This window comes from Podarcis cretensis, assembly GCF_951804945.1.
Source record: "Podarcis cretensis genome assembly, chromosome: 6".
Taxonomy (NCBI): domain Eukaryota; kingdom Metazoa; phylum Chordata; class Lepidosauria; order Squamata; family Lacertidae; genus Podarcis; species Podarcis cretensis.
The window spans coordinates 5,728,689-5,740,492 of record NC_137175.1 but is presented as its reverse complement, the minus strand read 5'-3'; the positions used below and the strand labels follow the sequence as shown (position 1 = coordinate 5,740,492).

Genomic DNA, 11,804 nt, shown 5'->3' with positions numbered 1-11,804 from the left:
ATGATGTGCCTCTTGGCACATTGTGCCATACCCCAGGGAAGGGGGGTGCTCCCTATTTCCCCTGGACCCATAGCTAAGGGGTCAAAGAAGGCACTGACTCCCCTCTAGTCTGCTGCAAGAATGACTTTATTTCAGGTCTTCTCCTTCAGCAGGCCAGCCTCTGCCATGCCCCAGGTTGCTCTCAACAGCAAGTGCAGCCCTTCTGTAGACCTCCTCTCCTTGGGTGCCTGGCTTCTATGCTGTTGGCCTTGGCAGACTTAAGCCCAGGACTTCAATGTGTTCGTGTAGAGGAAGGGAGGCCAGGTAAACTATTCCCTCTTTGGATTCACTCAATGGGGCTTAAGGAAAGTCTGAAGATGGCCACCGGCAAGGAAACAAGGGCAGTCTGTCTGCTGAACTTCCACTGCCCCACTTCCCCATCTCTGAGGCTTTTAAATATCCTCCAGATTCCCCCGCCTTTCATTCCAGCTGAGGCCAAACAGCTGCACTGCTTTGCCTCCCTCAAGCAGATGATTAAGAGCCTTGCCTAGCTCCTTCCAGCACAGGTGGAACCTCCTGGCAATGTCCAACTATTGCCTCCTCAGCAGCCATTGCACGGTTGGCGCTTGGTGGTGGGGACTGGGTCCTTCTTAAAGTGCTGGCAAAGGTCTAAGAAGGCCCTGTGGCCCATCACAGACATGGTTGGATGAATGCTGGTTCTAATGCAACATCTGGTCTGACAGGAAGAGATTTATTGTAGGCAGAGCTTTAAGGTAGGGCCAGCTGTATACATATTTGCTCAAAAGCAAGGCCTACTGAGTTCCATGAGGATTGTATCTTAGTTTTGTGTGCAAAAGGTTGCAGTGCCCACAGCTAAACATGTTGTGTTTTTAAAGCATTTTTTGGGGGTAAGCCGGCGCCCAAGTCTGTTCCTTCAAAAGTACGTCCTGTGGAGTGAGTTTTCACAGATGAGATCAAAAGGAACAGTGTAGGGAGGCAGTGCTCTGTAGGAAGGAAAGGAATTGGCACAATTTGGGGCAGAGTATGATGTCAATCTGCTGTTACATCTAGAGAGCTCTCCATTATACATTTCTGGCATATTGTATAGTGCATGCATACAGGGAAAAGATGGGACCAAAACTAGAGAGTAGTGCAAAGGAATCAGGATGTGCTAGACGGATTTTAATTCTAAAACAGACTTGGGAAGCCTGCAGAAGAAAACTGTTTACAAATACAAGTGGTATTTCAAAATACTAGGATTATCAACATTCCCTTTCTAACAACTCTTTCTAACCTATTGATATGTCACTGAGACCATTTGGTAGCTTGGGAGTTGTTCATCTGTCACATGATGAATCCTTCATGTCCCATAAGCCAAAAGGTGCTTTGTTAACCACTAAGACAGTCCTCTTCAGTGCACCAGAAGCATGGAAAGTGGGGGTAGGCCTTTAATCTCTTTAAGTAATATAATCTAGTTCAGATTGAGGATCTGCCTCCTGCCAGTTCCAGCAGAGTCACCCTAGTTAATCTCATGACACTCCAGTTATTTAAGTAGTTACTGTGTGGGCTAGAATGATCCTACCTGTATGCAAGGCTGTTTCTTTGGCTACTCTTAAGTACTTCTTAGATAGCACTTTTAGTACAAAGGGCATTGCAATGCAATTTTTTGCGCCCTGTAAAAAATTAATCCTTATTCCAGTTTTTAAGATGAAAACTAAGGCTGAGAGACAATGACTGTCCACAATCAAACATACAATTCAGCCTACATCAAACTAAGTTCAACCTGCATTGGCCATAGATCCACATTGGTTCCAAAATCTTAAAGAGTTCCCACTGAATCATAGAATCATAGAATCATAGAGTTGGAAGAGACCACAAGGGCCATCGAGTCCAACCCCCTGCCAAGCAGGAAACACCATCAGAGCACTCCTGACATATGGTTGTCAAGCCTCTGCTTAAAGACCTCCAAAGAAGGAGACTCCACCACACTCCTGGGCAGCAAATTCCACTGTCAAACAGCTCTTACTGTCAGGAAGTTCTTCCTAATGTTTAGGTGGAATCTTCTTTCTTGTAGTTTGGAGCCATTGCTTCGTGTCCGCTTCTCCGGAGCAGCAGAAAAAAACCTTTCTCCCGCCTCTATGTGACATCCTTTTATATATTTGAACATGGCTATCATATCACCCCTTAACCTCCTCTTCTCCAGGCTAAACATGCCCAGCTCCCTTAGCCGTTCCTCATAAGGTATCATTTCCAGGCCTTTGACCATTTTGTTTGCCCTCCTCTGGACACGTTCCAGTTTGTCAGTGTCCTTCTTGAACTGTGGTGCCCAGAACTGGACACAGTACTCCAGGTGAGGTCTGACCAGAGCAGAATACAGTGGCACTATTACTTCCCTTGATCTAGATGCTATACTCCTATTGATGCAGCCCAGAATTGCATTGGCTTTTTTAGCTGCCGCGTCACACTGTTGGCTCATGTCAAGTTTGTGGTCAACCAAGACTCCTAGATCCTTTTCACATGTACTGCTCTCAAGCCAGGTGTCCCCCATCTTGTATTTGTGCCTCTCATTTTTTTTGCCCAAGTGCAATACTTTACATTTCTCCCTGTTAAAATTCATCTTGTTTGTTTTGGCCCAGTTCTCTAATCTGTCAAGGTCGTTTTGAAGTGTGATCCTGTCCTCTGGGGTGTTAGCCACCCCTCCCAGTTTGGTGTCATCTGCAAATTTGATCAGGATGCCCTTGAGTCCATCATCCAAGTCGTAGGGCCTGAATTGTGGAGCACCAAAACTTACTCCAATGCCAGCCCCAACAGTGACAAATAAGTATTTTGTCCTTGAGTAGGTATTGCTACATACTAGCCTAGTATCTCTCCCTCTGACTATTCCTTTCTTTTTGTTTTCCTGGATCTGCAATGATTCCATTCTTTGTGGTTTCTGGTCAGAACTCAGTTGTGCCTTTTCAGACATCAGGTAAGTGGTTTGATGACCCATGTGCCACTTTGGGGGCACCAATGTTGTCAGTGACATCATGTTGTAGATGCTTCCCCCTCCTCCCAGTGTCTCTCTTGTCTAGGTTGTCTTTGGTGGTAAGGGTTCTTATGGGAACTGCTTCTCTTTGAAATTCAGAAATGGGGTAAGACAATTTCTATTCTAGTAGAAAAGGCCTTTACAGCCATATTGGAGCCATAGTTCTCAAGCATGACTACTGTGTGCCTCCTAGATTCATTAGAAGAAAAATCTAGACTGGATAGACCCCCAAGGTCCATGGAACCATTAGGGAAGCCATATGTTGGGTCGGGGCAGGTGAGCATTCAGACCAACTGATCCAGTCAAGGCACAGACAAAAATTGGCTGGAAGTCAGGTGGAGCTGTGCCCCTTCCCCAGCATACATCCTGCCTTCCACTTGGGAGTACCAGGGCATTAGCATAAAAGCTTTGTTTCCAAAGAAAGGGGCCATGTCACAATGAAATGTCTGTTCAGAGGCTCAGAAAGAAAATAGAAGCATCATCCCAGGGGTGGCAAGACAGGTGCTTGGAGCCAGGAAAGAATTGGGCTTGAATGTCTGAGCTATTGCATCAGTTTCCAAATAGCAGCCATCCTAGAAAAGCACCTGCGTATAATGCAGAATCATCTCATCCATGCTATAGTGATGATAGTTTAAAATGTTAAATAAATTTTAAGGAAAAATAGAGTTTGTGTGTAAGAAGTGGTTGCAGTCCTCAGTGCCCATGTCCTCTGGTGGGACCTGGGAAAATGTCTGCAAGATGTTAACGATGTCTTATTTGCTGTGGTGCTGGGTGTTTGCTTGGTGTGTACTTCTGACTTGCTGTAAATACTGTTTTTAGTACTATGGTTATGATGGCTGATATTGATAATAATGGTGACAACAACTAGAAATGTCATAGTCATGAGCACAAGCTCAAAAGCAGCATTCACTCTGGTAGTTATCCATTTTGCATCAAAAGCATTTAGAGTCAAGCATGGAACCTAGTTTGTCACTGGACAACAACCTCTACCTGAGCTGTACCACTTCAGGCTGCAATTGGGGGCTCACATGATTGAATGCTCCTCCCTATAAAAACAGAATCTGATGAATATGGAAAGCTATCATTTAAGGAATAAAGGGAGGTTAAAGCTCTTCTCTGATACCTAGATTTGTATGTGCAGGGGTATTTTTATAGTAAAGAACGTCTGAGCATTCCATCATGAAGTCCAACCTACAGTCTGAAGTTGTGCAGCTTACTGCCTTGGTGAGAACTAGGCTAGAGTAATAGCAGGAAGAGTTAATATCAGCGCAGTCTTTTTTGCTTACTGGAACAGATGGGCTGTTTCACATATGAAGAAATCTATAGATTTGGGAAAGAAACACAGATCAAAACAAGGGGGGAAAGTGTGAGAATTCAATAGTAAGTTGAGCAGGTACTGGAATAAACTGTTCTGAAGTTGGTAGGAGGAAAAGGGCAGAGTGGGGGGAAATTCATAGAATCGTAGAATCGTAGAATCATAGAGTTGGAAGAGACCACGAGGGCCATCGAGTCCAACCCCCTGCCAATTCAATGAAGTCTTGACATTCTGAAAGGTCTGGGTCCACTTTAGTTTTCGTCTGTTGAGGTCGAAATGACCCAGCCTACCTTTTCAGGTAAAGGCAACTTTCAACTAGACAGAGGTGTCATATTCTCTGTAGGTGCTTCCTTCCACTTTCTGACCCTACAGTCACGGAGCTCAGTGTGTTCTGTGGCTGCTCCTTGGGTCCCATTCACCATTTCAGATCTACATAGCAAATGATGCACAACCAGCCCTAATTTTGTGATGCTGTTCTTGAAGAATAACTTGTGTTCTGGAGACTCTTAATATGTGCAATCATTGGAAGTCTTAGGGTTGATTTACAAATGTGTGCATCCACTATACCAGGGACAGCCAGTCTGGTGCTCTCCAGCTGTTGTAGGACTACAGCTCCCATCATCCCTGACTTGGCCAGGGCTGATGGAAGTGAGAATCTAATATCTGGAAGGCTGTCTCTGGAAGTTCTGCGGTATTAGATCCAAATGGCCAATGCACACACACAAAAGAGCTTAGCCCTTAGGGCCAGGCTTTCCCAACCTTGTGTCTTCCAGACATCTGGGGGGGGCACCAGACCAGGGAAGGCTGCCTTAGGCAGTCAATGAATTCTGCCCGTAGTGCTCACTTAGATATGAAGAATGGGATCTTTATTTCCCTCACTTTTAACTCTTTCAGTGCCTTGAGATATAGCCTGCATATCCAAGGGTACGCTGATGTTATCAGGCATGTTGTCAGGTGGAAATTTGCATCAGGTGTTATCAGCACAGATGCATTATGTTGTGAAAAGAAAATGATATCAAATGTATCAGGATCTCTACATTTGGATGTATCAGGAAAGCCAGGGGATGAGTTTATCCAGTGTCAATCGATGCATCCAAGAAAGTACTTTTTCTATAGAACTGGATATAACTTGAATTACAATGGGTGCTTATAAGGATATTTTACTCATGGTGCAAACAAATCAGGAGGGGGCTAATAAAATGGGCAGGTACCCACTTGAATTGATTGTGGAGAATTCTTAACTGTGGTGCATATATCCACAAATTAAATTCATGTCTGTTTGATTCCTAGAACCCCAAAAAAAAGAAATTGGGAGATTCTAAAGGAGTAAGCAAAAAATCCTAAAAACAGTCTGCAATGAGGACTTGGCATGCTCAGTGCTTGTAGAACACCGGCTAACAGTTGAGGGGACCAAAGACCAGCATGTGCATGGAAAAGTATCCTGAACAGGAGTGTTCTACACTGCATTTTGTTGCAGATCCTACTTTTATAATGGAACTGGAAATTCTTCATTATGTATCCGTGCCTAGATACAGTTCAGTCTTAATAACATTTAGGTGTGCTACTGAAATGCATGCTGCTTTGAGAGATTATGAACCAAATTAACTGCCACAGCAACTAAAATTAAGGCTGGGGGAGGGAGGGAATCAGCTGAGAGGAACTAAGCAATGCTTAGGAGTCCCAGAGTGGCTTTACACATTTTTCAAAGCTGAGTTGCCACATTTCCATATGCATATTGGTGGACCCTGCTCAGTGCAAGAGAAGATAAATTTTGCAATTTATCATTAGTAAATCCAAAGAAGGGCTACAACAGTTCTGTATCATATTCCAAGCACTAAATATTCCACTTATTTTAAGAGAGCCACAGACCTGCCTTTAAAGGGGGAGAGAGGGGTTGTAAGGACTTAATGGTCTTTGTACATGCATACTTAGGAAATCTTCATTTCAAGCACTATTTGGTTGCTGTGTTGTTGAACAAAGCCAGTGTTCTTGTTGGGGGAGACTTACTCTAAATCAGTGGTTCCTAATTGGTCGTCTGCATCACCCGCCCAGGGGGGTCTGTGGCACCATTCACATAATAAAATGCACCCAGTGGCTGGGACAACCCAGTCAGATGGGTGGGGTACTATTATTATTAAGAAAAAATTCAAAAGTAGGTGGTCCGTGACTTGGCTTTTGAAAAACGGGGGTGGGGGGGTGAGTGTCCTGCAGTACTTAGCTAATTGGGAACCACTTCCCTAAATGTCCTCTTGCAAAGTGGTTATTGCCCAAGAACTGCAATCACAGCATAAAGGAAGTTTCCTGCTGCTCCATGAACATCCTTATAGTAGCTCTAGGTATTTTATTGATTGCCTGGCTCAAATGGCTCCATTCAGGTACACTTATAGCCAGCAAGTACTACATCACTAAACGCACGTGGCAAAATTCACACACAAACACAGATACAAGAGACAGTTGGAAGTAAGTGGCAAGGAATGACTGTTTATGGCCCTGTTGATGTTACTGTATAGCAGATTTCATATTAAGGATCACTAATAAAGCTATTTCTGTGGTCTTGTCTCTCTTGAGCAATGACAACATAGGCACATCTCAGCATTTGGGTTTCTACAATCCATAAGCTTACTGTAATGGAAAGAGAGTAGTGACCACTGGATGCTAGAGGTGCGTAAGATGTGTGAAGAAAGGATGCAAGCTTGCTGGATTTCTTATTCTAGTTAGCAGATGAGTGGATCAACTTTCTCTACAACTACCGGTATTATGGCTACACTTCCTTGGAAGGAAGTCCAGTCAAACCAAACAAGCTTACTACCTGGGCAAACATGGTTATGACTGAGCTAAAAGGCTGGTGAGCACCTTTCATATATAAAATGGAGACACCTTCACAAGTGAACTGTAAAGGTTGCTGTTTGATAAGCATTATGTAAAAATATGACCCTAAAAGTAGGCTCCTGTTCATGCAAAAGGAGGCTCAGTCTACAAAAGCGGACTTCAAAACACCTAGGTAGCTGTCCAAAATTAGATGGTGTTTCAGTTCCTGTACCCCCCCCCCAGAACTGCCCTCCTATTCCCTCCTGATAGTCTGTTTGAATGTTGTTGGCCTTGCACAAGATTCACTTCTTAGGATGCAGCATGTGCTGTCTTTGTCCTTTCCAAATAGACAGGAAAAAAGAATGTGTAATAGTGCCATGAATGGACTTTTCTCACTCTTAAGATAAGCCTCGTCCGATTCCTTTAAATCTACCACGTGCATTTCATTGTCAAATTGAGGTTGTTGTTGTGCAAAGAAGTGATTAATGAGGAAAAAAAAGAAATAAACTTGGTATGAAACCACAACTCTCTGTTTTTATTAATTCATTTAATACAATTAGTTTTCCAGCACAGCAGTTCTTTCTGGGAAGCTCTTCAGCTGCCTTGCAAGACAGCACAATTATCAATTTTCTCCTATTCGAGCATGTCCTCTGCTCACTGTAGTGACAGCAAAGCCCCACTGTACATCCAAAAATAGCAGCAACTGACATATGCAGGTTTGAAGAAATATTAACCAAACTCCTTAATCAGCTTATGGAAAAAATCTCACACTAAGAAGTTGCAACCACATCCCCATACAGGTCAAAGCTTTTGCTAGACAGCCTAGAACACTGTCAGAATGGATGTCGGGAGTAGATCAACAGTAACTCAGTGCGTCAGTGAAGTTAACTCTCTTTATGCAAAGAAACAATACCGCGCAGGAGGCCAGGCCTAATGAGCACAGCAACTCCTCCCAGTAGATCTTGCTCCAATGAGGCATATTTGAGCGGCCTTCCCACAGCTCCCTAAGTCTCCTCCTCCCTGGGTCCTACCAAAACAATCTGGAGGCTCCTTCATCTTACCTGTCTTTGCTCCACCCTCTTCAGGTTCTGGGAGACTAAGGGGGAGGGGAGCTTGTTGCAGCAGAAGGTGGAGAGCCCTTGGCTTCTTCAGCAGCCTGACATCATTGCATCTTGGCCCCTCCTCCTCTCCAGCCTCCTCTTCTGCTCTGAGTCTCTACTGCTCTCTGTCACACTCTTCCTGCTCATGAAGCCTGTTACCTCTTCAGCTTCCAACTCGCCCTTCTCCCAGTCTGTTCCCTCTTTAACTCATCATCATCCCATTACTAATCCCCTGGCTCTGAGACGTCTTCTCACGAGGATTCTCCAGCTAGTGCCTCCCGCAACTCCTCTGTGCACTGCTGGTTCATGACAAATGCTGCCCCAACAGTGTGATCCTGTGCATGCCTATTAAGATGTAATAAATCCAGTAAATTCAATGTAGCCTGGATTAAAATTGTTGCCTAATAGAGCCCAGCTCCTCTGCCTGGGCAAGTGGTAGAGCATATATTTTGCATGCAGAAGATACCAGGTGCAGTCCCTACATTTCAAAAATAACATGGAGGGAAACCAGTGAGGCACTGATTTCTGGAATACAAACTCTATAGGAAAGGCAGGGAATGGCATATGTCACTCTTTCCATCAAAGAAGACATGAGTCCAACAAGCTACAAAAACCCAAAAGGACCTGACTCCTCAAAATCACTGTGGGTTATGATACTGAGCTGAGTACTAAGGATACTGTATATCACCAGCCCCCTGACCTTTATGTATCCTAGTTTTTTGTTCTCCTTGGATCAGGTCCTGTAACAATAAGGATAAAAATGACTTCAGTAATCCTGAAGCAGCCTGTCCCTGAAGAACACTGCCAAAGGCATGCTATCTGAAAAAGAGAGTATCTCTGTGTTTGTTATGTCATTGCACATGATGTTTTTCTCTGCAGCAAAACTACATTCATGGAACACTTGCCGAAAATTTACCTACCAGTATCTTGAAAAGTCCACATTCTTCTGTATTACATACCCAGTGTGCCATTGCTATACACTATTCAAGGGAGATGCAAACAAATGTTTATTAGCCCACAGTCACTCCAACATAGGCATAAACAGAGTACTACTGTCACTCAGAACACCAATTCAACTGCCCTGAAGGCTTGCTTCTTCTGAGCTCCACTTGATTTTTTTTTTACTTAAATAATGTATTAGTAATAGTAACATATTCACAATCAGAAAAGGCAAAATTCGTGGGAGACTGTGAATTAACAGATTCATTACACAAGGATTGAAGGGTGCTCTCCAATAAAAAGATGTTTCCAAATGAACCACCCTGATCTCACACTCATAGTATTTTCTCTTTTTCAACTAGGTTGCATGGCACCTGAGCTGAAGCTGTTCAGTTTGCTTCCACTACTGACAGCCTATGATAGGATAACATTGCCACCGATTCTTGTAAACATGGCTTCAGCCTCTGGAATTTTCACATAGGCCTTCACAATCCCTGTGAAATTCTATTTCATGACAGATTAATTTTCATTTCTTGTTCTTGTGTTTTTTCACAATTTGGAACAGAAAACACAGCTGTTTCAGAACCCTTGTCCTTGGCAATAACAGGGCAGCATGAGAGGATGTTTTTTCTCAAGAAGAGGACTGAAATACATGGGTGATTCATCACCCACCAAGATTATCATTATTACCTGCTGCATCACCAAGATTTAAAGCCTTGCCTGAGGTGTTAAGGCTTTGAAATCATCAACAAAAGCAGCAATACCATGATTACAGTGGTGCCTCGCAAGACGAAATTAATTCGTTCCACGAGTTTTTTCGTCTTGCAATTTTTTCGTCTTGTGAAGCACGGACTTTGGGAAAGCTTCAAAAATCACCAAAGTCTTCAAAAACCTCAAAAAAGGCTACCACACCACGTGCTATGAGTTGCTCCTCAAAGTGAATGCACGGTTTTAAGAAAAAGGAAACAAACTTGCAAGACAAAGGAAACAAACTTGCAAGACGTTTCCGTCTTGCGAAGCAAGCCCATAGGGAAATCCGTCTTGCGAAGCAACTCAAAAAATGAAAAACTCTTTCGTTTTGCGAGTTTTTCGTCTTTCGAGGCATTCGTCTTGCGAGGTACCACTGTACTTTGTAACATGCTTGACCATATCTGGATTAAGTAATCTTTCTTTGGCGATTACCTTCCATAAACACGGTTTTAACAATGAGTCCAATTCTGGATCCGTGCGTCCTTCCACAGTAGGGACATTGGTTACCAGACGGGAGTTGATCACGGTATGGATTTGCCAAGAGTGCCTTCCTTTTAGCAGTTTCTCCCTTGCATCCTGAGTTCGAGTGTCTTCAAAGCCCATGACACCTTTGGTAAAGCCTTTAACAGCTGGATTAAGTAATGCATAGCTCATGGAACACTACACCTTGATTTCATTTGAATACATATGTGAATATAAAAATTATTTCCTGTTTGGCTTGGTGTTTAAGTTACACAAGATGTGCAGTTTTTAATTTTTCTCATTCCCCACATTTTAATCGAGCATTTGTTGTGCTTCACGTGGGTTCCCCCCCCCCCCCTTTGCTACCTACCCTAAACCTTTGAGGAGGGAGGGCGGGAACTGGTGGCCGAACCCTGTAATAACACTGAGGGAAAAATTGCATAATGTGTAAATACCCTAAATAAATAAACCAATTCCTTACTAGCTTTTTTCCATATATAATTTTTTTGCAACGCGCACCCTGCGGAAGCCGCGCTCGACGTTATTTACAAAACATGCACTTGCGTATCAAATTTGCTTTTGAATCGTGAATCCCCAGAGGCGGAGGACGCTGCTCATTGGGCAGCGCAGAAACCCGCCTAAAGAAATCATAGAGTTGGAAGAGACCACAAGGGCCATCGAGTCCAACCCCCTGCCAAGCAGGAAACACCATCAGAGCACTCCTGACATATGGTTGTCAAGCCTCTGCTTAAAGACCTCCAAAGAAGGAGACTCCACCACACTCCTGGGCAGCAAATTCCACTGTTGAACAGCTCTTACTGTCAGGAAGTTCTTCCTAATGTTTAGGTGGAATCTTCTTTCTTGTAGTTTGGAACCATTGCTCCGTGTCCGCTTCTCTGGAGCAGCAGAAAACAACCTTTCTCCCTCCTCTATGTGACATCCTTTTATATATTTGAACATGGCTATCATATCACCCCTTAACCTCCTCTTCTCCAGGCTAAACATGCCCAGCTCCCTTAGCCGTTCCTCATAAGGCATCGTTTCCAGGCCTTTGACCATTTTGGTTGCCCTCCTCTGGACACGTTCCAGTTTGTCAGTGTCCTTCTTGAACTGTGGTGCCCAGAACTGGACACAGTCCTCCAGGTGAGGTCTGACCAGAGCAGAATACAGTGGCACTATTACTTCCCTTGATCTAGATGCTATACTCCTATTGATGCAGCCCAGAATTGCATTGGCTTTTTTAGCTGCCGCGTCACACTGTTGGCAATAAAGCAAAGCAAAGCAAAGCAAAAGCACGCCGCCCCGAGTATTCACAGGGCGCGCTCCCGAAACACAAGTGCGCTTTCGATCTCTCTCTCTCTCGCCAACGCGCGGGAAGCCAGCTCTCTCCTTCTCCGCGTTCCATCTCGCGCAGGCGCGGTACGCT

General features: G+C 44.0%; 1 long non-coding RNA gene across 1 annotated transcript; it reads right to left on the bottom strand.

The window, feature by feature from the left end:
• Positions 1-5,803: 5,803 nt before the first annotated feature.
• LOC307218160 lies at positions 5,804-10,333 on the bottom strand. The gene is made up of 2 exons (XR_013839837.1): positions 10,304-10,333; positions 5,804-9,947 (listed from the first exon to the last, which is right to left on the bottom strand). It is a non-coding gene; the product is annotated as an uncharacterized lncRNA (long non-coding RNA).
• Between the last annotated feature and the right edge of the window lie 1,471 nt (positions 10,334-11,804).